The 26,484-nt window shown below is 40.6% G+C and overlaps 1 protein-coding gene across 4 annotated transcripts in view; it reads left to right on the forward strand.

The window, feature by feature from the left end:
* Window positions 1-26,484, forward strand: part of EXOC4 (exocyst complex component 4) — an 809,489-nt gene that overhangs the window by 461,818 nt on the left and 321,187 nt on the right. The gene's annotated exons all lie outside the window — the stretch shown is intronic.

Here is a 26,484-nt window from a genome sequence, read left to right on the forward strand (position 1 = left end):
ACTTTCATGCATTGGAGAAGGCAATGGCAACCCACTCCAGTGTTCTTGCCTGGAGAATCCCAGGGACGGGGGAGTGTTAGTGGGCAGCCGTCTATGGGGTCACACAAAGTCGGACACGACTGAAGCGACTTAGCAGCAGCAGCAGCAGATGGTTTAGTTAGGCAATCTGAGCAAAGACATTGAGATGAGAGGCATTGTATGTTGAAGAACTGATTATCATAAGCAATGTTTTTGTTTCAAAGCATTTTGTATAAATTTTAAAAATGGTACACTTTTGCCTGAGAATATGAGTTCAGGAACTGGTAAAAGCCTTGTCCTGTTACTTTCCTCTTGGGTGATCCTAGGAAAGTTCTTGCTCTTGTCTTAGATTCCTTACCAGTACAAAGGAGGTAATCATAGTTTTCCTATGTTGTTGAGGTGAACTGTTATATCTAAAACTCATAAAATAGGATTGTGCTTTTAGTGAAATTTCACCTTCTCATAACATCTGTATCACAGAATTCTAGGCAGAGTAGTGTAAGTCACTCAGTCGTGTACAACTCTGCGATCCCAGGAACCAGGCTCCTCTGTCCATGGGATTCTCCAAGCAAGAATACTGGAGTGGATTGCCACTCCCTTCTCCAGGCATAGCCAGGATATATAATTACATCATTAGTGTTACTGTGGGCCTGAGAATCCTATATAATGGCTCATTGTATTTGAGGGTATGATTATAATGTGGTAAAATTAAGAGTAAATAAATGAGAATATTAAAGAAAATTCCTTTGAAAGTTCCATCATCAATTTATGAGATCAGTTCTATAATAATATTTCATATTACAGTGTAATTCGATTCAGCGAATTAACTGTTACAAGCTGAAAGATACTATAAGCATATTAATAGGCAGTCATCGTTGCTACCTTCATTCAACCATAGGAAATGAAATTCCACTGAGTGTACAAAAGAGCTTGAACTTGGCAGGAGGAATTGATCTGCATTAGCTAGTACCCTGTAAGCAACAGGTATGACCCTTTGAAGTATCTAGGGCTGTGAAAGTTGCAATTGTCCACACATTTTGTATATCAAACCTACATGAATATTAGCATGTGCATTACTAATAAGCCCTGTCCTCTCAACTTCAGGCTCTTGATCCATGATTATGTGCTGGGATGATGCTTAACGTGCTTCATACCCATGGTTGCTTCATCAGCCGAGTGACACTTACTCGAGAGAGTCTTTCTTTAAAACAACCAAAGAGTTCTCTCTCTGGAAACACTCCAGTAATGTTGGACAGTTTCATGGTTTATTGATTGTCTTCCTTCAGATAGAATCTAGCCCTCTTTTCCATAATGACAGTGTAAAATGCTTCAAAAACACTCATCTCAGCAAATTGCTTTTCCTCAAGACAATTAGTTGCCCTTTCCATTAACATTATCCAGACAGGGTGGTACTTGCTGAAAACAGAAGTCTTCTTTCTCATTCCCCTGTGTGCTAATGATGATGACCTCTCAGATCATCTGCAGAGGTCTTATGTATGTCACTTCATGTGATCTTCCAGGAATGATGGCCCCCCTGGATCATAGGCGTAGGGTACCATAGGAATGATGGTCCTCTTAGATGAGGAGGCAGATACTAACATCCTTGTGTTAGAACTGAGGAAGGTAAAACATTGCGAGTTAGAGGTAAACAGTTTGCTGGCCCTCTGTATTGCCTACCCCCTTCTTCCTAGCTGTCCAATGCTAATTTTTGTTCTCTTGCAAGGCTGTATGCTCTGGGAAGGGTCCTTTTCCCTGCTTCTCAATGTACATCATGATTTATCTATAGGCCAGTTATGTTGATGATGTTTCTTTCAGCAGTGATAGTCTGGGCCACAAATAAGTAATACAGTTCTGTTCTGAAAGTCTGCTGAGGCATTAGGGGAAGGATTTTCTTTGATTAAAAGGTAATAGAAAGAAATAGGCCCATTTGTTTCTGTTAACAATGTCCAATATATGTGTGTTACCTGTGACTGCCATTTTGCCATCAAAGAGTGGTAAACCTCTGATGCTAAAGATAGGAAAATGGAAAAACCCTGAGTCCTTAATGGTGTTGTAAAGCCACTGAATCAAATAATGCTGAAACTGCTCCACCTTTGGAATTCTTCTCCTGAATGCCAGTATTATTTTTATTGTTTCATCTACCTGTGAATCTGGTGGGTTGGAACTCAAAATTCCAGGCTTCTCCTCGTGGGCCCTCAGGAGTACATTTCCTGATCTCCCTGCAGCAGAATTTAGGGGTGAATTGAGTTCTTCTTACTGTGTCTTCAGATACTCCGTCGTGTCCAACTATTTGCAAATCCCACGGACTGTAGCCCTCCAGGCTTCTCTGTCCATGGAGATTCTCCATGCAAGACTACTGGAGTGGGTTGCCATGCCCTTCTTCAGGGGATCTTCCCAACCCAGAGATCAAACCCACATTTCTTGCGTCTCCTGCATTGGCAGGTGAATTCTTTACCGCTAGTGCCACCTGGGGAGCCCCTGGGTTCTTCTTTTTTTTTTTTTTTATTATGGGTTCTTCTTATTAGGTGCATTCATGTGGCATTTGGAAGGGAAAATTGAGATGAAGGCTCTTTTGAGGGGCTTGGCTCTTTTCTGGGAGCAAGAATAGAGATGTTGATATTTTTGCAACAATGTTAAAAGTGACTCACTAGGTTCATGGCTCTCAAGAGGTGATTGAAGAGTGGGCAGCCTCCTAATTCCTGGCTTTCCTGATAGTGCTGGAGAAGGGAAAGGCTACCCACTCCAGTATTCTGGCCTGGAGAATTCCATGAACTGTGTAGTCCATGGGGTTGCAAAGAGTGGGACACGACTGATTGACTTTCACTTTCCCTAATAGTGACCTCCTCTGGTGGGGTCAGTTCTTTAGTGTTACTTTTGAATAATTTCCTGGAAACGCGTCTTAAGTTCAGCTCCACCAGCCCTTCCTGTGATAGCATAAGCACTGAATTTCTTACATTTAGTTTCTTACATTATTTTCTGCTTAAATTAGCTATAGTCGTTTCTGTTTCTTACAGTAAAACCCTGTTTCCCACTTTGAGTCAGTTTTCTGTTACTTGAAGCCGAAAGATCCCTGGTTGAAACAGTCTCACACATAGTATTGGTAAAGAGTGGAGCTAGGACGTCAGTCCAAGTCACATGACAACAAATCTGTAGCTCTTTCCATTACACCGTGACTAGGATGTCAATAAGAGCTAAGAAATTAAACTCAACTTCTGGAAGATGACTCTGCTTTTTTCTTTCCTTCTGTCTGCTGTTCCCTTTGTCTTCCACAGTAGCCTCTCAGCGGTGTCTCTACCTCTTGCCACCCTTGTCTTTCTAAACACAGGTTTCTCTTGTCAGCACTGGTTTGTCCCTACCCACTTGAGGCCTGAATTGACCCGAGGATGCTAGAGTCTCTTTTTCCACACTCCTCCAGTCCTGCTGTTGTTCTTCTGATGGCCATTTCCAATACATTTAAAATGAAAGTGAAGTCTCTCAGTTGTGTCCGACTCTTTGCGACCCCATGGACTGTAGCCTACCAGGTTCCTCCGTCCATGGGATTTTCCAGGCAAGAATACTGGAGTGGGTTGCCATTTCCTTCTCCAGGAGATCTTCCCGACCCAGGGATTGAACCCGGGTCTCCCACATTGTAGGCAGATGCTTTTAAAGATCTGCCTTAAATATAACCCTTTAAAACAATGAAGGCTCTCCCCTTTTTTCTTTGGCTGGCTTAACATCTTGCTCCTCAGATAATTATCCTCCTATCACACTGTATTAGAATTGTTAGAGTGTTTCTGTCCAATACACAATGACCTTTGTAGAGAGAAAGAGTAGGTCCCATCTGCCTTTGTATCCTTCTGTCTGGGACGTGGTAAGCACTCAAAATATCCTGATCTGCTGAAACATTGTCTAAGTGTTTGAATCCAGCTATAAGCAGATCACAGTGTTATTCGTTGGAGTTCATCCATTCCAAAATCCTGAAGATATTTTTCAGTTTTCATTTCTGAAATATGTCATTTCCTGAACCAGTCTTTCACTAAAGCATATTTGAAACCTATGTTGTGGATGAATGTCTGATTATTATCTGATGGTGTTATGCATGACAGTTGTACAGATTACAGTGTGACTTGGTTTCTCAGCACCTTCCAGTGAATTGCTTGCCATTTGTTAATCTCGACTGATGATGTAGCCTATGCCTGTGACTTGTTGATGACAGTGATGCCCTCAGGGGGTCTGATGAAGTTATTTCTCTAGAAATGCATTTTCCCTTTCCCTAAATGTCCCTCAAGTCTGTAAACTTGTTAATTTATAGTAGATGTGCCTTCACTGTTACAATACTATGCTTTATGGGGACTGTACCATTTCTTCTACTTCTGCTGCTTCTACTGTTGAGAGAGCCATTTCAGCTGTATACCAGTCCTTAACCCCCTTCTTTAGTCTAATGATTGTTTCATTTCATTCAGTTTTTTCCTTTGGATCCATTGGCTGCCTTTTCCTGTTGCTTTCCCCTATGCTTCTTGGATTTTGAACCACTCACTTGGTTTTTATGACTATTCCCAATCCTTTTTTAAGAACACTTCTTTCCTTCTGGAATATGTAATAGAAATTGTGACCAGGGTTTATTTTTTGAGAACTCCCCCATTTAGATATTTCTGGTTTATTTTAGCGTTGCTAACATCTCCTGCTTTATGTTCCTGTAGAGTTGCTTTAAAAGATGAAATAAAGCAGAATGTAGCACACCAGCCACCCTGGCTTACCAGGGTTTTCTTAACTCCTAAGAAAATTGATTTCCACTCAGGGTTACTAAATTGTGTTTGCTTATATTGAGGTAGACCTCGATAGCAATTTAAGACTCTCAACCTACAACACATTATTAATGTTCTTGAAAACTGAGATATATAAGAAATTGAAAAGTTTAAAGTGCTTGAGAAATAATTATTTTTTAAATGGGTTTCCTATTCAATAGCAAGAAAACTTCACATTTCTCCCTGACAGAGAAAGCAGGAACTGTTAAAAGCGTTTGTCAACGATACATTAATATGCAGGACAGCTCACCCAATATTGCTAAGGTGTTTTCAGGCTGAAACTTTCAGTACAACAGCGTTTAAAAAGCACACCTGCAGCTCCAAGGGATGTCACCTTCATTCCTGGGCTGCCCACCCCTCTGGAGTTGTTGACCTGGGAGTTCTAGTAGATTATGTGCTGAAAGTAAGGGGCATTGTATTATTTTAACATCAGGAGAGGAACAAAGAAAAAGGGGTTGTTTTTCTTTTTCCCGGCTGCCCCCTGGTGGCAAAGGCAGAACAGACCGCAAAGGCACTGAACAAAGATGCTCGCTGTGTAGTTGCTGCTGGTGATTCTTAAGAGGGTCCCCCACCAAAGTCTATGCTGTCCGTGTGTGCTTCTGAGAAAGAAGAGCTGACTATTGGATCTCCTAATTCCATCTTGCTTCGCAGCGGCATCTGTTCTTATCACAGAAACACCAGGCTCTCCTGGCTCAGTCAATACTTGTATATTAACAAGAGACGATCGATAGAAAAATTAAAAAGGAAAGTCAAGGTAATTAGGCTAAAGCTGCTGCTTATGAGTTTTCAATAATTACTTTAGCTTCCTCTTGTTTTCCCATCTCCAGAAAAATAGGGCCTGATTGAAGGACTGGGTCGTGTTTGACTGAGGACATGTCAAAATTACACAAAGCCAGGCAGGAAATAAAATTAAGCCGTATTTGTATGAGAGCAGTAAAAGGGGCTTTGCCTGATGGCACGGGAAGAATAGGCGTTGATTTAAATGCACCCATGAGCAGCTGCGCCATTGTGGATACCTGCTGCATGTCATCAGTTTTTGCACCACTGGCAGAAGCCCACTCAGAAGTACTGTGACATGTCATGTATCAAAGCTCCAGAAGAAGAGAGCAGATGAATTTCTCCCAGACACAGGATCTTTGGGGAAATTAGATGCCATCCTTTATAAAACCACGAAATAACTCAAAACCCTATGACTGCCATACTTTGGCCACTACTTCCTGTGGACGTCATTGACAAGATTCACTTACCACGCCGCCGCGAGCAAGCTGTCCACATTAGGAAAATGAGCCTAATCTTTGATTTTTGAGCTACTGTGTCATTTTTGTGACCTGATGCTGGGAGTCCTAAATAAATCAGAGCCACCCTTTTTCTAGCTGCTCCGTGTGAGGTTGTTACATCTGCCTCTTTGTGCATGTTCAGTTGTGTCTGACTCTTGGCAATCCCAAAGACTATAACCTGCCAGGCTCCTCTGTCCATGCAATTTTGCAGACAAGAATAATGGAGTGAGTTGCCTTTTCCTTTTCCTGGGGATCTTCCCAGCCCAGGGATCAAACCCCCGTCTCTTGCATCTCCTGCATTGGCAGGTGGATACTTTACCACTGGGCCACCTGAGAAGCCTCTTAGAGGAAGGGGAAAAACAGAGGAGTCCCTAGTTTGAGAGAGATAAATCTAAGGAGAAAAGATAGGTTAGTGAGAGAGATATTTCATGTTTTATGTCCATTTACAGTCTTCATTTGCACTATTTCTGTCAATTTAAAGCACTTTATAAACTTTACAACCAAATTATGTACCAACATCATTTCATTTGCTGCTAATACATAGCTGTTAAACATCTGCCAGGTATGTATTTCCTAGAGGCAAAAAAAAAAAAAAAATTGTAGAAGAGAATGAGACCTGGTTAAATATACAGAGAAAATTTAGATATGGGGGAATATAATAGGAACATATTTATTGAGCATCTGCTATGTATAACACATTATAAAAGATTGCCTGGGTACAGGAAATAATACTTTCTGCACACACCACCAACCCAACCCACCCCACCACCTAAGTTTATAAATCAGAAGTGAGTGATGGAGCCAAAATTTGAATCCAGGACAGTCTGATTTCAAAGCACAAGCTCTTAACTCTTTGAATACAGTATCACTTTTCCTTGAGGCTTAATTTAAAAAAGACTTTCTAGGGGAAGATGAAATGTGTGACGTATGATCTTTACTCAGTAAACACAAATCTGATTAATTATAGTGATGCTAGGGAGTCAGGGTGGGAGAATATTGAATAAAACATACACACCCAAAGTCACTGAAAAGTAAGATGAGGGGTCAGGTAGAACTAGAGCTCTGGTGAGAACTGTTGTCACTTTTTCTTAATATTACAAATGGTTGTATCTTATTCCACCACTGTTGGGTTTGCATATGTGAATTTCTGCTACCTGTAGCACTTAGCAGCAAGTAAGACCAGTGCTGATCGGTGATTTGGGTCTGTCGCTTTTATAAGATTGTGTGAAGGCTCTCAGAAGATTCTATGCACTCTGTGGATTAGCTGAGGCCAAGGAATTACAAATGCAGCTAAACTCAGACACATCTAATGCCTGAATTCTTTGCTGCATATTTCCCATGCTGCATATTTCCCAAATGTTGCAAAGGATCTAGCTGGTGCTTTTTATCGTGAAAGTAATACATAAGCATTTGTTCCTTTACTTAAAAAAAGATGTTATTCTAGGACTTCCTTTTTGGTCCAGCGGTTGAGACTCTGCACTTCCACTGTAGGAGATATGGTCTCCTTTCATCTCTGGTCAGGATGGATCCTGCATGATGCCTGGCAAGGCTAAACAAAATTATTATAAGTGCACAATCACTTTTGGATATGTTTAGAAATTTGCCTAAGAGATGATTTGTGAATTTTGTTTGTTTTTGGCCACTCCATGAGTCTTGAAGGATCTTAGTTCCTCGCTCAGGGATTGAAGCTGGGCCCTGGCAGTGAAAGCACCAAGTCATAACCACTGAACTGCCAGGGAATTCCCTAGGGGATAATTTTTGAAAGTTCATTTTCCTCCCCCTCCCTGGCCCATTTTATCTCGACATCCCAAGAAAAACTTTTTTCTACTTCTCTACTTTTTTTCTCCACTTATTGCTTCTGTTGTCACTCGTATTTTTTTCATCTTGTTGTTTTCATTTTCACCCTATGAAACCTTTGAGTACCAAATACCAAATAAGTGGTGGAATATTATGCAACCATTGAGGCAGTATAGTTTATGTGATAAGTGCTTAGCTGTGAGTCCCAATGCCTGGCTTAAATCTTAGGTAATACTTATTAACTGTAATCTTTAATAAGTTAGCTAAACTTACTATCTAATTTTTTGTCTGTAAAGTGAGGATAGTAGAAGTACCTATTTTATAGGCTTGTTATAAAGATTAAATGAGCCAGCATATAGAAAGTGCCTTGTATACAGTGCCCTATAAATGTTAGCAAGAGAGTTCCAGAAAAGCGTGTACTTCTGCTTTATTGACTATGCCAAAGCCTTTGACTGTATGGATCACAACAAACTATGGAAAATTCTTCAAGAGATGGGAAGACCACCTGACCTGCCTCCTGAGAAACCTGTATGCAGGTCAGGAAGCAACAGTTAGAACTGGACATGGAACAACAGACTGGTTCCAAATCGGCAAAGGAGTACATCAAGGCTGTATATTGTCACCCTGCTTATTTAATTTATATGCAGAGTACATCATGCAGACTGCCGAGCTGGATGAAGCACAAGCTGGAATCAATATTGCCGAGAGAAATATCAATAACCTCAGATATGCAGATGACACCACCATTATGGCAGAAAGTGAAGAACTAAAGAGCTTGATGAAAGTGAAAGAGGAGAATGAAAAAGTTGGCTTAAAATTCAACATTCAGAAAACTGAGATCATGGCATCTGGTCACATCACTTCATGGCAAATAGATGGGGAAACAATGGAAACAGTGACAGACTTTATTTTGGGGGGCCCCAAAATCACTACAGATGGTGACTGCAGCCATGAAATTAAAAGACGCTTACTCCTTGAAAGAAAAGTTATGAACAACCTAGACAGCATATTAAAAAGCAGAGACAGTACTTTGCCCACAAAGGTTCATCTAGTCAAAGTTATGGTTTTTCCAGTAGTCATGTATGGATGTGAGAGTTGGACTATAAAGAAAGCTGAGCATCAACGAATTGATGCTTTTGAACTGTGAAGACTCTTTTGAGTCCCTTGGACTGCAAGGAGATCCAACTAGTCCATCCTAAAGGAAATCAGTCCTGGGTGTTCATTGGAAGGACTGATGTTGAAGCTGAAACTCCAATACTTTGGCCACCTGATGTGAAGAGCTGACTCATTGGAAAAGACCCTGATGCTGGGAAAGATTGAAGGCAGGAGGAGAAGGGGCGACAGAGAATGAGATGGTTGGATGGCTTCACTGACTCGATGGACATGAGTCTGAGTAAACTCCGGGAGTTGATGATGGACAGGGAAGCCTGGCGTGCTTGCAGTCCATGGGGTTGCAAAGAGTCAGACACGACTGAGTGACTAACTTCAAGTCACCACTGATTCAGTTTTCTAAAATACTATTATTGCTGTACATTAAGACCTATTCTTTTACAATTTTTATATATCAGAATGCATTGCAGTGACACCCCTAGAAGCAGTTACTGTGAAAGTAACATAATCCAGAATATCAAGACAAATGTCTACTTAGTAGAAAGAATAAATGGTCAGTGCCACGTTACTCTTGTGGAGGCGGTGGTGATCTCTATTACTGTTATTATTTTGTTTTTCCTTTTTGAAATAAATTTGGCTTGTTTAACTTATAGTAAGAATGCTTAGAAGATTAGGAGTAACAAATTATTTAAAGTCATGCCAGAAATTGGCACGCTCTGAGGGCCAAAAGAAGTAATGTGTGAGTTGGTTTCACATGCGTTCAGTGCATTCGCGTGCATTGAAATGTGTGTTGACAAAATGTCGATGTGTCTTTCTAGACCCTCATGTAGTGAATTATGATTTGAGCTGTCTTGCTCTTCCCAGAACAGGACTGAGCAAGCACTGTAACTTAGCCTCTTCATTCTTCCCCTCCCCCAACCCCCAAAGCTCAATAGAACTCTTCCTGTTCTGAGGCAGTTTCTAAAATCTGTATGAGTCAGCAAGAAAAACCAGCAATGAGGAAGAATATTAATTTATTTTCATGCCTATCAGCCATCACCATATAATTGAAGCATCTACATCCTGACTGAAAATTTAGTCTTTCAGACTTAGAATATCTAGTTAACTTTTTGCTCCCTGTTCTCACACTGAAAAAGAAGGCTGTAAACAAAGAGGTTAGGAGGCCACTAGATTTTCTTTTCCTACGGATACGTCCCTTAAACCTTCCCTTTTGTTCACCAACCCTATTTGCAGATCGAGGAACTGCTGGTGTCATGTGAGCTGAAGTACTGCAAAGCTTGTATTTCCCCAAAATACTTTCTTTTTTTTTGGCCATGCTGTGTGGCTTGTGGAATCTAGGTACCCCGACTAGGGATTGAACCTGCACCCTCAGCAGTGAAAGTACAGAGTCCTAACCACAGGACCACCAGGGAGTTCCTCCTCCAAATATTTCTTATGCTGATCAATTATTGAACTAACATCTTTCTACCTGGCCTTAGATTTCTACCACCAGAATTCATACTTTGGATTAGATAATGATCTTGAGGATGTTTTCTTGAAAAGAGTACTTCAACATACTTTTGAAGGAAGACATCAGACCTTAGAAACCTATGATTCTTTGCATTAATATGGTTTTATGAACAAACTGGAACAAACTTCAAGAGAGGGAAGGTGAAACCACCAATGAATGAATCCTTGTTACAAGAAGAATCATCACATGACGTCCCAGATTGGGAAGTCATTTCATAGTTCCATTGGGAGTTCAGACGATCACTCTTATTTTTGGAGATTCAGTAGGACTCATGGAACTCAACATAGAGTTATACTGTGGTTAAGATTTATAACAGTGATGTAGTCAGGATACACAACTGGCTGATAAGGGGAAGAGGCCCATATAGTTCAGTTCAGTTAAGTTTAGTTGCTCAGTCTTGTCTGACTCTTTGCGACCCCATGGACTGCAGCACACCAGGCCTCCCTGTCCATCACTAACTCCTAGAGTGTGTTCAAATTCATGTTTGTCAAGTCTGTGATGCCATCCAACCATCTCATCCTCTGTCATCCCCTTCTCCTCCTGCCTTCAATTTTTCCCAGCATCAGGGTCTTTTCCAGCTCTTCACATCAGGTGGCCAAAATATTGGAGTTTCAGAGGCCCATATGGGTCTGCAGGAATTCATGTACTGGCTTCCTTATGCTTTCCACACTGCCCCACTCCCCATGAGAAGATCACTAAGGACACCTTCTTCTTCTCCCAGGAACAGAAAGGCAGCAATATGTATGGGAAATTCAGCACCCAAGGTCAGGGAGTGGTCACTGGGTCATGTAGGCACATGTAGGCATCCAAAGGGGTGATGAAAAGGGGAGAGATTTCCCCAGAGAGCCTACTTCACAATTTTACTCATGTCTCTGGGTTCTGATGGGTGATGGCCTTTATCAGAAAACTATGTAAAATCAAGCTGAAGAACTCTAAACATGTGGCTTGTTTTGAGTGCTGTGCAATAATAATTAATTCTAAGTTGGTCAGACTTCACAGGGATAATGTTGTGCCTAAAATTCCCAAGTTCAAGCACTGAGCAGGGTCCATCATGAACTAGTATTTTAATATCATATCAGTGGCCAATTCTTTTTCCACACTAAACTGATTCTCCTTTTATAGAAGCTTCCCAACCCAGGGATCAAACCCAGGTCTCTGGCATTGTGGACGAATTCTTTACCATCCGAGCCACCAGGAGAGCCCAAGAATCCTGGAGTGGGTATCCTGTCCCTTCTCCAGGGGAACTTCCTGACCTGGGAATTGAACTGGGATCTCCTGCATTGCTGGTGGACTCTTTACCAGCTTAGCTACCAGGGAAGCCCTTATAGTACCATGAGATTCAGTAAAAGAGGATTTCTAGCCACGTGTTTGACATACTCCCTTCTTCCCCCTGTTGGCCTTAATATAGGCTGGTTGGCTTTCTCTTTGCTAATAGGTTTTAGTGCCTTGAATACTAAACAGACAAGCCTCTGAGACTGAAATGAGATTTGCGGGATATTTCGCTGAAGTGAAGGAAAGTTACAAGACCTAATGTTCTGATTTTTCTAGTCATCAAGAAAGAAGGTAGATTGCATATTTGAGTTACTTGGGAATTCAAATTACATGGGCTTCTGTTTCTGGACCATATCTGCCTCCATTGTCTCCTTTCCCTCAAGATTCTGGATTCTATGTGCCCTTAATATTGAGCCATTGTTATTAATGACTGATGGAAATATGTTTTGTATTTCAACCATAATTAGACCCCAACATGTTTAAGAATCATTGGCCTAAAGCAGTTTATCCAGTGTGTGCATTGAACTCCAGTTTCTCAGGCAGAATCTGGCTATTTTGATTTTATTATGCACTTCCTGGGATGGGAGACCCAGAGCACCATTGGTAGATCACAGGTTTCTTCTGGAATTAATCTCATATGTAAAGCAGAAATGCTTCTGGTGCTTCATTTTGTGGGGAGTCCAGTTCTAAAATGCTGTAACACCTGAGAGATGAGTAATGGCTGTGCAAGGGGATTATTAACTTGTTTTTATCTTTGTCAGTGGGAAGACCTCATAAAATCAATTATTGGGAAATACGAAGCTTCCTAAAACGCAAGAGGCAGACCACTTAGAGAGAAATCATTTGTGTTTCATACCCACACATGTATATTAACCTGCAGGAGGACACTCTTACAGAAAGTCCATTTTCCCCTCAACTGGTTTACTGAATCCTTTGAATCACTTGTTTCATTGAAGACCATAAAAATATTTGGAGAGCCAGTGTATTTCACAGTCACAAAGGCACCTTTAATTGCTTGCATGAAGTTGGATCCTGTCTTTCTTCTTTCCCACCAAAGTGACATGTATTAGCATTTCTCTGGTAGTTATTTGTAATTGCACTAGTGTTCACCATTCCCAAATGTTACAATTGAATCGTTTTGAGAGTCTAGTCACATCTCTAAGCAGATGTACCAAATTATAGCTCAAGACTTCTGCTTGAAATCTAGAGTTCCAATTAGTCAAATAGCCGGCATGAGAAGGGCTAGCAAGGGAAAGACCTGAGAAGACACACAGCCCAAAATAGTCTGAAATTTCCTTGCTGCTCTGCCTCCTCCCAAATTTGATTTGTCAGCATGTGAAAGGGTGTTAGATCTTCTAAGAAACTGCTTGGTTTCCATTGCATTCAAGTATAATTGGTTTTCAGGGACTGAATTAAAGCAGGAAAGCAGAAGTTAGGTAGATGATGTCAGTGAGCAAATAACTGTATGTAACAGCATCTTGACTTGAGTGTTAGTTCTTTGTTGTTCTGCATTTTCATCAAAACCACAGTTTCATATACCGTTCTTTTTGGCATACTGGTGGTCTTTATGTGTTGTCTTAAAACACAATGGTGAAATAATTGTATCTAATTTTCTATTTTAACTTGTTTCAAGAGAGTTCACACAGCACTCTTACATACTATTCCTTTCACTTGGAATGGCTACTTTATCATATCTCCTGAGTTTTCTAATTTATTTTCTTATGACCAGCATCTAAAATCTTTTCTTCCACTTGATCTTCCTTTTCCAGTGGACTCATTTATAATCTCTCTAGATTGCTTCTGAGCTTAGCTAATTCAGTTGCTTTCTCTTATTGCACTGCTACTTAAGGAAAACTGTGTGATCAGGAAGAAGGAGAATCTGGTGGTAGATTTTGAATCATTCTGGGTTTACACTTGACTTTCTTGCTCACAATCTCTGAGTTTAGTTACATCCACTAACTTTTTGGGGTGATGATATTCTCATGATAAGATGGGACCAATGGCATCTGTCTTTCTGGGATGTTGTTTGTTATTTCATTTGTTCCTTTGGTCTGTGCATTCTTTCATGCATTCGTTCACAGTAGGTATTAAGCACTGACTCTGGTGAGCACCATGCCAACTGAAGGGATGTCAAAATGGAGGCGGTCTGTGCTTTTAGGATGCTTACAATCTAGTGGGGAAAGTGGATATTAAACAAGTAGTTACAAGAACGTTAGTCACTTAGTCGTGTCCAACTCTTTGTGACCCCATGGACTGTAGCCCACCAGGCTTCTCTGTCCATGGAATTCTCCAGGCAAGAATACTAGAGTGGGTTGCCATTTTCTTCTCTGGTGGATCTTCCCGACCCAGGGATCAAACCCAGGTCTTTCACATTGCGGGCAGACTCCTCACCGACTGAGCCACCAGGGAAGCCACTATAAGTATGACCAATGTTTAAAAGCAAAAAAAAAAAAAAGAGTACAGAATGCCACAGGAGCGTGACAGGGTAGAAACAGTGAGAAGCTGTCTTGGTCCATTCCGGCTGCTCAAGAAAATACCTAGGCTGGGTGGTTTAAACAACAGAAACTTATTTCTCACAGTTCTGGAGGCTGGGAAGTCCAGATCAAGGCAGTGGCAGATTCAGTATCTGGTGAGGGCCTGCTTCCTGGACCATAGAGGGCTGTCCTTGCATTGTATCCTCACATGACAGGAAGAACAAAGGAGCTTAGGGGGATCTCTTTTCTAAGGGCACTAATCCTACTCATGAGGGTTCTACGCTTATGACCTAATCACCTCCTAGCAGCCCCACCTGCAAATAGCATCACATTGGGGATTAGGTTTTACATATGAATTTTTTAGGAGGACACAAATATTCAGTCTACAGCAGAAGTCATCAAAATATTTTTAATTTTTTTGGCGGGAGAGAGTCAGAGAGAAGTCATGAGCAGCTTTGCTCAGCAAATAAATGTTGACTTAATGAATGTTTCCATGGAAGGTGAACTAAAATAGGCGCTACTTTGCTGACCTTAGCAGATTTTGCACATCTTTCACCAGGCTCTCAGTTTTCCAATTTGTCTCAATCTTTGAACCCTCAACTTGCTCTGTCAGACATTATTGCACATAATTGCCTGCATCTGGCCCCTTGTTTTCTAATGCTGCCCTGTGTGGATGAAACCTGCTTCCTTTCCCTGAAATTTGCTTGCTCTTGCTTCTCTGACATCATTCCTCTTGTCCCCAACCTGCAGAATACTCTTGATATTTTTCTCCACCATTTTGACCATCTCTTTCAAAAATAAAAGAACTTATCTCTTTAGAATCTGATTTGTGTGTTCTGAATCTTTTCAGCTTAAATTTATAAATATAGGAAACTTGAATCTAATAGGAACATGAATACCAAGAAGCTGAAATAACTGTACTCTCCTAAGACCAACTTTGTAGTCTTCATTGTACCTATTTATTTTGTAAATCTCTTACCTTATGGCAAGGACTAGAAGTGATTCACTGTTCTATCACTAGCACACCCAAGAATATGATGCTTGGTAGATGCTTGACAGGGCTTCCCTGGTGGCTCAGATGGTAAAGAATCTGCCTGTAATGCAGGAGACCTGGGTTTGATCCCTGGGTTGGGAAGATGCCCTGAAGGAGGGTATAGCAACCTAGTTCAGTATTCTTACCTGGAGAATCCCCATGGATAGAGGAACCTGGTGAGCTACAGTCCGTGGGGTTGCAAAGAGTCAGACATGACTGAGCACCTAAGCATAGCACAGCACAGATACTTGACCAGATTTTTAATTTTTTTAAATTAATTTTTATTGGAGTATAGTTTCTTTAGTGTCTACAGTACAACAAAATGAGTCAGCCATATATATATGTATATATGTATATATATATACACACACACACACACACACACCCCTTCCCTTTTGGATTGCCTTCCTATTCAGGACCCCACAGTGGATTAAGTAGAGTTCCCAGTGCTATACAGAATGTTCTCATTAGTTGTCTGTTTTATACATAGTAGACGTTTTTAAGTAAAGGACTATATTAGCAAATACTTGGGGATGAGCTTAGATTACATCTAAATAAAAAAAAAGAAACTCTAGAAATGTAAATATCTACTAGGTATAGCAAGATGTCATTTGAGCTGCAGAGATATGCTAGAAGAATTAAATGACCTCTGCCTAAGATGGTCCAGAAGGGCTCTATGGCCATTACACCACTGTCTTAATCCATTCATGCTGCTATAACAAAATACCATACTGGACAACTTATAGACAACAGAAATTTATTTCTTATAGTTCTGAAGGCTGGAAGTCTGAAATCAAGGTAACAGCATATTTGGCTGAGGGCTTTCTTCCAGATTTGACTTCCTTGATAGCTCAGTTGATAAAGAATCCACCTGCAATGCAAGAGACCCCGGTTCGATTCTTGGGTCGGGAAGATCCGCTGGAGAAGGGATAGGCTACCCACCCCCACATTCTTGGTCTTCCCTTGTGGCTCAGCTGGTAAAGAATCCGCCTGCTATATGGAAGACCTGGGTTCAATCCCTGGGTTGGGAAGATCCCCTGAAAAAGGGAAAGGCTACCCACACCAGTATTCTGGCCTGGAGAATTCCATGGACTACAACTCACAGGGTTGCAAAGAGTCAGGCACGACTGAGTGACTTTCACTTTCTTCCAAGTTGCAGACTTCTCGTTCTGTCTTTGCATGATGGAAGGACTAGGGAACTCTGTAGGACCTCTATAAGAGCATAATCCTATTCATGAGGGCTCTGCTCTCGGGATGTAATCACCTCCCAAAGGCCCCAGCTGCTCATACATGTATCACCTTTGGGGGCTGATATTCCAACACACGAATGTTGCTTGTTGTTGTTTAGTCATGTCTGACTTTTTGCGACCCCATGGCCTGTAACCTGCCAGACTTCCCCATCCATGGGATTTTCCAGGCTAGAATACTGGAGTGGGTTGCCATTTCCTTCTCCAACACTAATGTTGGGAGGACAAAAACATTCAGAGCTTCTCAACTACTTATGTTAAATCTTAAAGGATGACAAGAATTTCTCCATGTGAACAAGGAAGAAGCACATTCTAGCTTGAGAATTCAGCATGTGAATCGCATAAATTTGAAAAGATGTGCTTACACATTGGTTCAGCTGCAGGTTACTCACGTGACCTGGAGAGCTGGGAGTATGTGGAGGTGCACTGAACATGCAGCTGGAGAGGTGGGCTCAGCCTGGAACCTACGGGTCTCTATTGTGTTTAGGGGTAGTGACTTTAGCCTTTATGAATTGGGGAGTAGTGAAGGAGTTCAAATCAGAGGAATGCTTTCATCACATTTGAACTTCAAGGGTAAGGTGGAGACAGACAAGTGAGGAAGAGATGAGTTACTATAATGTATTGGGTTGGCCAAAAAGTTCATTCAGCTTTTCTCCATATGAGTAAACTTTGTGGCCAACCCAGTGCCAGCTAGAATCCACGCTCTCCACCCGTTCTAACTCAAGTAACCCTCCCATCTTTAAGGCCCACAGTCATGTGTCGGTAGCATCAAAGATATTTTGAAGCAGGCGAGACTGAAGGAATGAGAACAGCATATTATAGTAGGTTGCTTGAGAAATGCTGGGGTCTTACAATAAAATTGCTTCAGTAAAAACTAGAGTGAGGAGGTCTTGTGGCAGAATTGACAGATTTTGGACAGGCTGTTGGAGGTGAAAGGGAGGAGGCCAGGATGCCAGTTCTCCCTTGGGCAGCTGGGGATATGGTGGTGCCCTTCTCTGAAAGAGACTTTGAGAACAGGAGCGGTTTTCTGGGGAAAGTTGTTAAGTTTAGGTTTGAGCCTGTGGCCATTTGGTCGTGATGAAATATCCAGAAGGCGTGTGTTAGTTATAAACACCCCTCAGGAGTTCAGAAGGGAAGAGGTGTGAGGTTACATGTAAGGGAGCTAGGGCTATTTGCATGATGTTAATAGTCAAAGCCATGACAATAGTCGAAATGGACTAGGGAGTTTGTTAAGTAAGAAGATAAGTGGGTGACACCTTAGGGAACATGGCACTTAATGAATGGTCAGAGGAAGGGGGCACTCAAGTGAAGATACTGCTACTGAAACTATTGTAATTCTTTACTGTGATCAACATTTAGGCATTGTAAATGTATAGTACCAATTGATTATACGAGGTACTCTGTTGCATGTGACATTTAAAAACATAATGTGATTTTACTTTAAATCTAGGAGCTACAAAGTATTATTTATAAGATTCAGATCTAATGCTGCTGAAAGAAACAGAATTGATGCCTTTTCCCAACATAGATGTTCTTGCTCTTGCCAAGGAAGTGTGTGTGTGTGTGTGTGTGTGTGTGTGTGTGTTAGTTGCTCAGTCGTGTCCTACTCTTTGCGACCCCGTGGACTATAGCCCACCAGGCTCCTGTGTCCGTGGAATTCCCCAGGCAAGGATACTGGAGTGGTTTGCCATTTCCTCCTCCATACCAAGGAAGACTGGTACACATTTTTCTATAGGTCTGGAAACACAGTACTGCAGTTGTTGATGATGAGTAAATATTTACTGATAATGACCTTTTTTCCTCTGGAAAGAGAATACCTTGGCAAAAAAGGCTGAGCTTCCATTTCTCTCATGTGTCTCCCTCTGTCAACATAGTTTATTTAAAATGCAATGGAAAAGATAAAAGCAAATATAATACAGATGCTGAAAATCTAAGTTGAAAACTACTAGAAAATAGGTGCTAACAAGTCCTCAATTCAACAGTTTGACTTCTAAAAGACCTGCTTGATGCTGTATAAAGTTCTTCACACAACTTAAAAGCTTTTGCACAACAAAAGAAACTATAAGCAAGGTGAAAAGACAGCCTTCAGAATGGGAGAAAATAATAGCAAACGAAGCAACTGACAAAGAATTAATCTCACAAATATACAAACAGCTCATGCAACTCAATACCAGAGAAATAAGCGGCCCAATCAAAAAAATGAGCCACAGAACTAAACAGACATTTCTCCATAGAAGACATACAGATGGCTAACAAACACTTGAAAAGATGCTCAACATTACTCATTATCAGAGAAATGCAAATCAAAACCACTGCGAGGTACCATCTCACACTGGTCAGAATGGCTGCTATCAAAAAGTCTACAAACAATAAATGCTGGAGAGGGTGTGGAGAAAAGGGAACCCTCCTTACACTGTTGGTGGGAATGCAAACTAGTACAGCCACTATGAAGAATAGTGTGGAGATTCCTTACAAAACTGGAAATAGAACTGCCATATGACCCAGCAATCCCACTGCTGGGCATACACACCAAGGAAACCAGAATTGAAAGAGACACGTGCACCCCAATGTTCATCGCAGCACTGTTTATAATAGCCAGGACATGGAAGCAACCTAGATGCCCATCAGCAGACGAATGGATAAGGAAGCTGTGGTACAAATACACAATGGAATATTACTCAGCTATTAAAAAGAATGCATTTGAATCAGTTCTAATGAGGTGGATAAAACTGGAGCTTATTATATAGAGTGAAGTAAGTCAGAAAGAAAAATACCAATACAGTATATTAACGCATATATATGGAATTTAGAAAGATGGTAACGATGACCCTATATGCGAGACAGCAAAAGAGACTCAGATGTAAAGAACAGACTTTTGGACTCTGTGGGAGAAAGCAAGGGTGGGATGATTTGAGAGAATAGCATTGAAACATGCACATTACCATATGTGAAATAGATGACCAGTCCAAGTTTGATGCATGAAACAGGGCACTCAAAGCCTATGCACTGGGACAACCTTGAGGGATGGGATGGGGAGAGGGGTCGGAGGGGGGTTCAGGATGGGGGACACATGTACCTGTGGATGATTCATGTCAATAATGTACGGCAAAAACCACTACAATATTGTAAAATAATTAGCCTCCAATTAAAATAAATAAATTATTTTTTAAAAAAGTTCTTCACACAAGATTGGAAAGCCATAGGAAGCAATCAGCCTCTCATTTATTTTATTGTTGTTGTTCAGTCACTCAGTCATGTCCAACTCTTGCCATCCCATGGACTGCAGCACGCCAGGCTTCCCTTGTCCTCCACCAATTCCCGGAGCTTGCTGAAACTCATGGCCATCTAGTTGGTGATGCCATCCAGCTATCTCATCCTCTGTCATCCCCTTCTCCTCCTGCCTTCAATCTTTCCCAACATCAGGGTCTTTTCTAATGATTCAGCTCTTTGCATCAGGTGGCTGGAGTATTGGAGTTTCAGAATCAGTCCTTCCAATGAATATTCAGGATTGATTTCCTTTAGGATGGACTGGTTTGATCTCATTGCAGTCCAGGGGACTCTCAAGAGTCTTCTCCAACACCACAGTTCAAAAGCATCAATTCTTCAGTGCTCAGCCATTTTTATGGTCCAACTCTCACATCCATATATGACTACTAGAAAAACCATAGCTTTGGCTAGACGGACCTTTGTCAGCAAAGTAACATCTCTGCTTTTTAATAAGCTGTCTAGGTTTATCATATCTCTTCTTCCAAGGAGCAAGCGTCTTTTAATGTCATGGCTGCAGTCACCATCTGCAGTGATTTTCGATTGGCCAAATCTCATTTATTGGGTTGGCCAAAAAGTTCCTTTAGGTTTTTCCACACCATCTTATGGAAAGCCCTGAACAGACTTTTTGGCCAACTTAATACAGTATTTCAAAGGAGCTATAGTATAATAAAAGCAGCATGAAATTCCAATTGTGGATGCCTGCTGTCCTGTAGGCCCTTGGGCAGATAGGTACAATCCATGTCTCTCTGTTGACCTGATAACTAGGTGCTCACACTCTGAACTTCTTATACTCGTTGCCTAGTGATTCCGTTTTTAATGCCTTTGTGTCTTGACTCGAGGTGAAATGTTGGCTCCTGATACCTTGTCTTCCCTTCTTCTCTAACACCTCACCCTCCCTTCTTCTCTGATACCTTGTCTTCCTTCAAGACCTAGCTTGTTTTACCTGAATCTGCGTGGTGGCTCCCTTCCCAATGAAATTATTGGAAAAACAGTATGATACTGATGACAGATATGGATGAAGAAAAAAATTATCACTCCCTTCCAACAGAACAACCTTTTTAAAATTCTGTACCCTCCAGATATTTTCCTTATGCACATATATATTTATACAAGACTACAGGCACTAATTTGTATTGTTTTTTTCTTATATATCCTGTTTTCCATATTTTTGTGTAATTTTCATAATTATCATTTTCATCATAAAAACAGTACGATCCCATTACAGAAAATAAGTCACCTGTAATCACCATCTTGATGACACTTCCTGCGTGTTTTCTCTAAGTACCTGTGTTAAGACTTATTTTTTATTTATTTATTTATTTTTTTCTGTGTTAAGATTTACAGAGGAGGTTAGGGATGTTTCAACAGCTTAGGCAGCTTCCATTACCGTTTTACTTTCTTTGATGATGTAAATTTTTTTGTTTTTCTTTTTCAAAACACCTTTGGAACTGACATAACTGTTCTGAACTTCCATTATCCCACCTATTATGCTAAATGAACATGCAAGGAATAATTTGAAAAAACCTTAAGGTAGTTCCTATCTTCCAAGAAATACACAGTGAGTTATAGGATGTTGCAGAATGTTCAAAGATGGATGAGAAAAGTCTCAAAAGGATGAAGAGGTTTCCATGCGAAAATGAAGGAAAACATATCCTCCAACTTGTAAAGGCTCACGGAGAGGCATGCTTTCAGTTCAGTTCAGTGGCTCAGTCGTGTCCGACTCTTTGCCACCCCATGGACTGCAGCACACCAGGCCTCCCTGTCCATCACCAACTCCCAGGGTTTACTCAAACTAATGTCCGTTGAGTCAGTGATGCCATCCAACCACCTCATCTTCTGTCGTCCCCTTCTCCTCCTGCCTTCAATCTTTCCCAGTATCAGGGTCTTTTCCAATGATCCAGTTCTTCACATCGGGTGGTCAAATTATTGAAGTTTCAGCTTCAACATCAGTTCTTCCAATGAACACCCAGGACTGATCTCCTTTAGGATGGACTGGCTGGATCTCCTTGCAGTCCAAGGGACTCTCAAGAGTCTTCTCCAACACCACAGTTCAAAAGCATCAATTCTTCGGCACTCAGCTTTCTTTATAGTCCAACTCTCACATCCATACATGACTACTGGAAAAGCCAGAGTTTTGACTAGACGGACCTTTGTCGGCAAAGTAATGTCTCTGCTTTTTAATATGCTGTCTAGGTTGGTCATACTTAGATGCTATCAAATCTTTACAGCCAGGGCACAGAGTGAATTAAAAGACATTTGCAAAAAAAAAAAAAAAAAAGACGTATGCATCAAGCGCTGATATATTGGAACAACTCCTGCCCTGTTGGATCTGTCCCACCTGTAGAATGAAGGCATTGATCAAGCTTGTCTCTGAGATTATCTCTAAGTCCTTTTACATGATAACCAGTCTATGACTCTTTTAATGTAATAAACCTCTCTAACATCGATAGTTCTTTATTCTTTTGTGTCCTATACTCCATTAAGAATATGGCAAAAGCTTTGGATTCTCTCCATTAAAAAATGCCACTGTGCACAAAAACATAAAATGTTTCATGATCAAGGGACCAAGAATTTTTTGCTCTAAGCAAAGAAAAGAAACTGTGGAAATGACATAGAATTCAGAAAGTATTTCATGTCCAAGAAGTAGCAGAAATGATCTGGTTCATTTTTCTCTAACGTTGTGTAACCCAGAAAGAAAATGAGAAGACATTCTGGAAGACATGTATAAAACACTTTGAAAAGTTACATAAAAACATTGACCAAAATGAGTTTAAAATATTTGGATATGATCTAAGTATATAATTTAGGAGACTCTGTATTACTGTAGTAAAAATGGTGACTCTTGGAGCTATACATGGAAGTACTGAGTTCTGGCTTCTAGAATGAGAGGGGATGATGGGCAAGACCACAATTGTCTGGCTGTTTTTAGAAAACGTGTACTGATGGATTAAATATATCCCCTAGCTTCTTTGTACATTATTAGAAACTCTATCTGTGAAGTTGGTTATTTGCGATTTTGTTTTCTATATGTTACACTGACATTTGGCTTTAATACAGATGAGGCCACTCTTTCTTCTAACATCGTCTCCTGTGTGAAGTGAGTGGATTCTCACTTTAAACTGAGATTATAGTAGAGAAGTGATGTAGTGTTGACTATAAACTATTGAACATAAGTTGGATTTTGTGGCTCTGGTTAAATTGCTCAGGATTTTTCTACTGTGCTAAAGTCAAGTCGGTAGGAGAAGAAAGCTGTTTTAGAAAAAGAATGTGAAGCGTCTCATTTTTTAAAAGATGTGGACCCTGTTCGCTTTGTGATTCAGATGTTTAAAGGAGTGTCAAAGGATGCTTCAGTTTTGGAAATGCGTAGTTTGAGATGAAAAAGAAGACTGTCATCAGACAGCTCTTTTTCCCAAGAGATTTTGGAGTCAGAACTACTTGGTGGATTCTTCTAAGGACAGCTTTTTTGGCCATGTTCTTCCAACATGTATTAAATTGTAGTTTAAAAAGAGCAATAATCTTATAATGATATGTCTTGCATAGTGTGTAGAAAAAGTCTTTATATGAACATTCTTGAAGTACTGCAGATCTGGGCAAAGACCAGGTATTTGTGGGTCTGGATTTTAGACAAATAATTATTTGTTCAGTGAACTTACAGCAGTTTGTTTTTGAATGCCTCTTTCCTGGTAGCTCAGACAGTAAAGTGTCTGCCTACAGTGCGGGTAGACCCGGGTTCAATCCCTGGGTCAGGGAGATCCCCTGGAGAAGAAAATGGCAACCCACTCCAGTACTCTTACCTGGAAAATCCCATGGATGGAGGAGCCTGGCAGGTTTCGGTCCATGGGGTCACAAAGAGTTGGACACAACTGAGTGACTTCACTTTCACTTTCCTAAGTACCATCCATATCATATCCTATTGTTTCTGTCTGTCTGGAGAACCCTAATCACTATAGTACTATTTTTATTCCCGTTTTGGGGAGTCTGAGTCTTACATATTTTAAATAACTTTTAAAGGTAAGTGGTAAAGCAGGAATTAGAACTAAGGCTCTCTGGCTCCAGAGCCTGCTGTCTTACCTGGAGAGGTTGAAGAAGGATTGCTTTTATGGTTGCTTTTATTTTCTGTTCAGTCAGACAAATTCTGAATTAGTGGGCTGTTTAGGAAACATCTTTAATAGTATTGCTTATGATTTTAACTGAAGCAGAACATCATGAAGTTAGTATAAAATGAGTACATCGGTGCATAATTTACCCATTGAGTAGAATGAATATTTATCGAATATGCCATGCTAGGCTTTAGGGGGTACAAAGATGAAAAGGCCAGGATCTGTACCTGAAGGGCATGGTCCACTGTGTAGAGAGGCAGACCACTTGGTACACTTGGGCTGAGACCTTCTGTAGTGAAACAGGTTATATAGGCAGTGAGAGCATTGGGGATGAACGCATGTGCTTTCCTTCTTACCCTTATTTTCTGTATGTCTGGGGTTGGCCAGAACATTTGTTTGGGTTTTTCCATAAGATGTTACAGAAATACCCAAACAAACTTTTTGACCAAACCAAGACACACATTTTGTAAAGAAACATAGCACATGGTATAAAATTCAATATTATGTAGTTAATACACTGAAAAGTATGGTGTGTATGTGTAAAGTAGCATTAATTTTTCTTCCCAGATACTCAAAGGATTCTTTATTAATCCTTGTGGTTTGATGATCTAATATATGTAGTATTTTTTATGTAATGCATTGTTCCTTTTCATCCTTCTGATTATGAAGTAGAACGATCATATTGTTCATTGAGGAAAACCAAGACTTAAAGTGCATTGGCTGTTTCAGATAGTTAAAGAATAAATGTTAACGTTTTCAGGTGTTTCTAGAGGGTGAGGAAAAATAAAGAAATGGGCCAATAGCATGTTGATAATGGGCGGTTTTAAATATGATAACATTTTGTGGAATTGAAGGATTGTTCTTCATGCCATAAATCCCTCCCTCCAACTTGTAACATGCCTGCAGTGATGCCATTAAAACCTTCTAGGTTAGGGGACTTCACCCTTAGTTGTATTCTGAAGAATTATCTTGCTTTGCATGATGTTGAAAGATGTGCTGAGCATGTAAAGAGTTCCATCAGCAAATAAGATTGGAAAATACTATTATTAATCCCATCCTAGGCAGTTTATTACTTCTTAGGACAACAAAGATTCTAAAACATCTCATAGTAAGAAAAAAATTCCTTTTACTTTTGTTATATCAACAACTCACAAATTTATATGACAATAGAATTTTTTCCCTAGAATACTGGATCAATATATTATTTCTCTAAGCAGTCTTCTGATGACTCTCTGGGAGAGGCTAATAAATGATGAAGAGATGATGATGATAGCATTAATGATGTAATAACATAGTATATCTAAGCTTCCCTGGATATTTACTGTGTCCCATGTACAGATCTACAGTGATTTTATGTGGATTATCTCATTTAAATACAGCAATTCTGTGAGCTTTCTCACTTTGCAAATTAAAAAAAAAAAGGCTTAATGGAATTACGTAACGTTTTTCTTCATGGTCACACACACAACTAGTCAGTGTCAAAGCCATTGGTGACTCCAGAGCCACTTATCTCTGTCTTTACCTGCACTGTGTAATCCTACAGATAAAGTTCTCATCAGACACTTACCGTCTAGAATCACTGAGTCATTGTCCCCTTTTCACCATGACAGCAAGCAAAAGAGCCTTGGGGAGTTGGAGTTCTGATGGATGATGAGACAGAGGAGTGAAGAGAAGAGGCCTCAGCCCCTGAATGTTCAGAGGAGTGGAGGCAGGGGAATAGGGGTCAGAGTTAGGAAGGAGCACAGTAGAAGGAAGGTAAAGTGGGAAGGTAGGTAGTGGTAGGCTTCTTCTGTTTTCCAGCTTGGTCTAGAAGCAGCCTCTTTCTTTTCATGAGGAATGTGATACAGAAGAAGAAGCAGCAGGGTGCAGGTTAGAATAAATCACTGCCTCTCCAAGTCAGCACAAGTCTGACCAAAGATGAAAATGTCAGGACAAGTCAAATCCCTTACAGGAAAGATCACTGGGAAGAATCTCTGTTTTTACACACCCGATTGTGATGCTCAGTTCCATGGAGTGAGGCTCTTCCAAGAGCCTCTGGATACAGCACATGGTATTAAGTGAAAGCAAATTTGTACAGTGGAGGTATTTAGAGGGCCCTGTTCTTGTTAGTCTTTTTTAGTGAAGAGAGTAGCATTTTGGTATAGTATCTTTGTACAGTGACTATATTTGAGTGTGTATACTACTCCTATTTAACACAGAAATGCTTTCAAAATATTATTTTAGTCATGGGATATGGAAGGAAATATACCAGCTTAATATTTTCCTTGAATAGGATATCAGTTCTTACAGCGTGCAGGGGAAGAGAGCAGAGAGTGCTGACAGTCCCTGACGACCTGTCCCCTTTGATCTTAGACTCCAGCATCTCCCAGGGCAAGTCTCTGATGCTGGTACCTCTCTTCCTGACCTCACTCCACATCTGCAGTTTTTCTTTGCAATTTCAGGGACTTCCATTCTGCCCGCTGGTTGGACCTTGCACTATTCTAGGCCTCATTTAGGAAAGACATTGGTAGCAAAGGCAGGACCTAGGTCTCCTGGTTTTGATTCCTTTCTCATCTCCACCCTGGTGGTTCAGACAGTAAAGAATCTACCTGCAAT

The sequence above is a fragment of the Dama dama genome, chromosome 18, assembly GCF_033118175.1.
Source record: "Dama dama isolate Ldn47 chromosome 18, ASM3311817v1, whole genome shotgun sequence".
Taxonomy (NCBI): domain Eukaryota; kingdom Metazoa; phylum Chordata; class Mammalia; order Artiodactyla; family Cervidae; genus Dama; species Dama dama.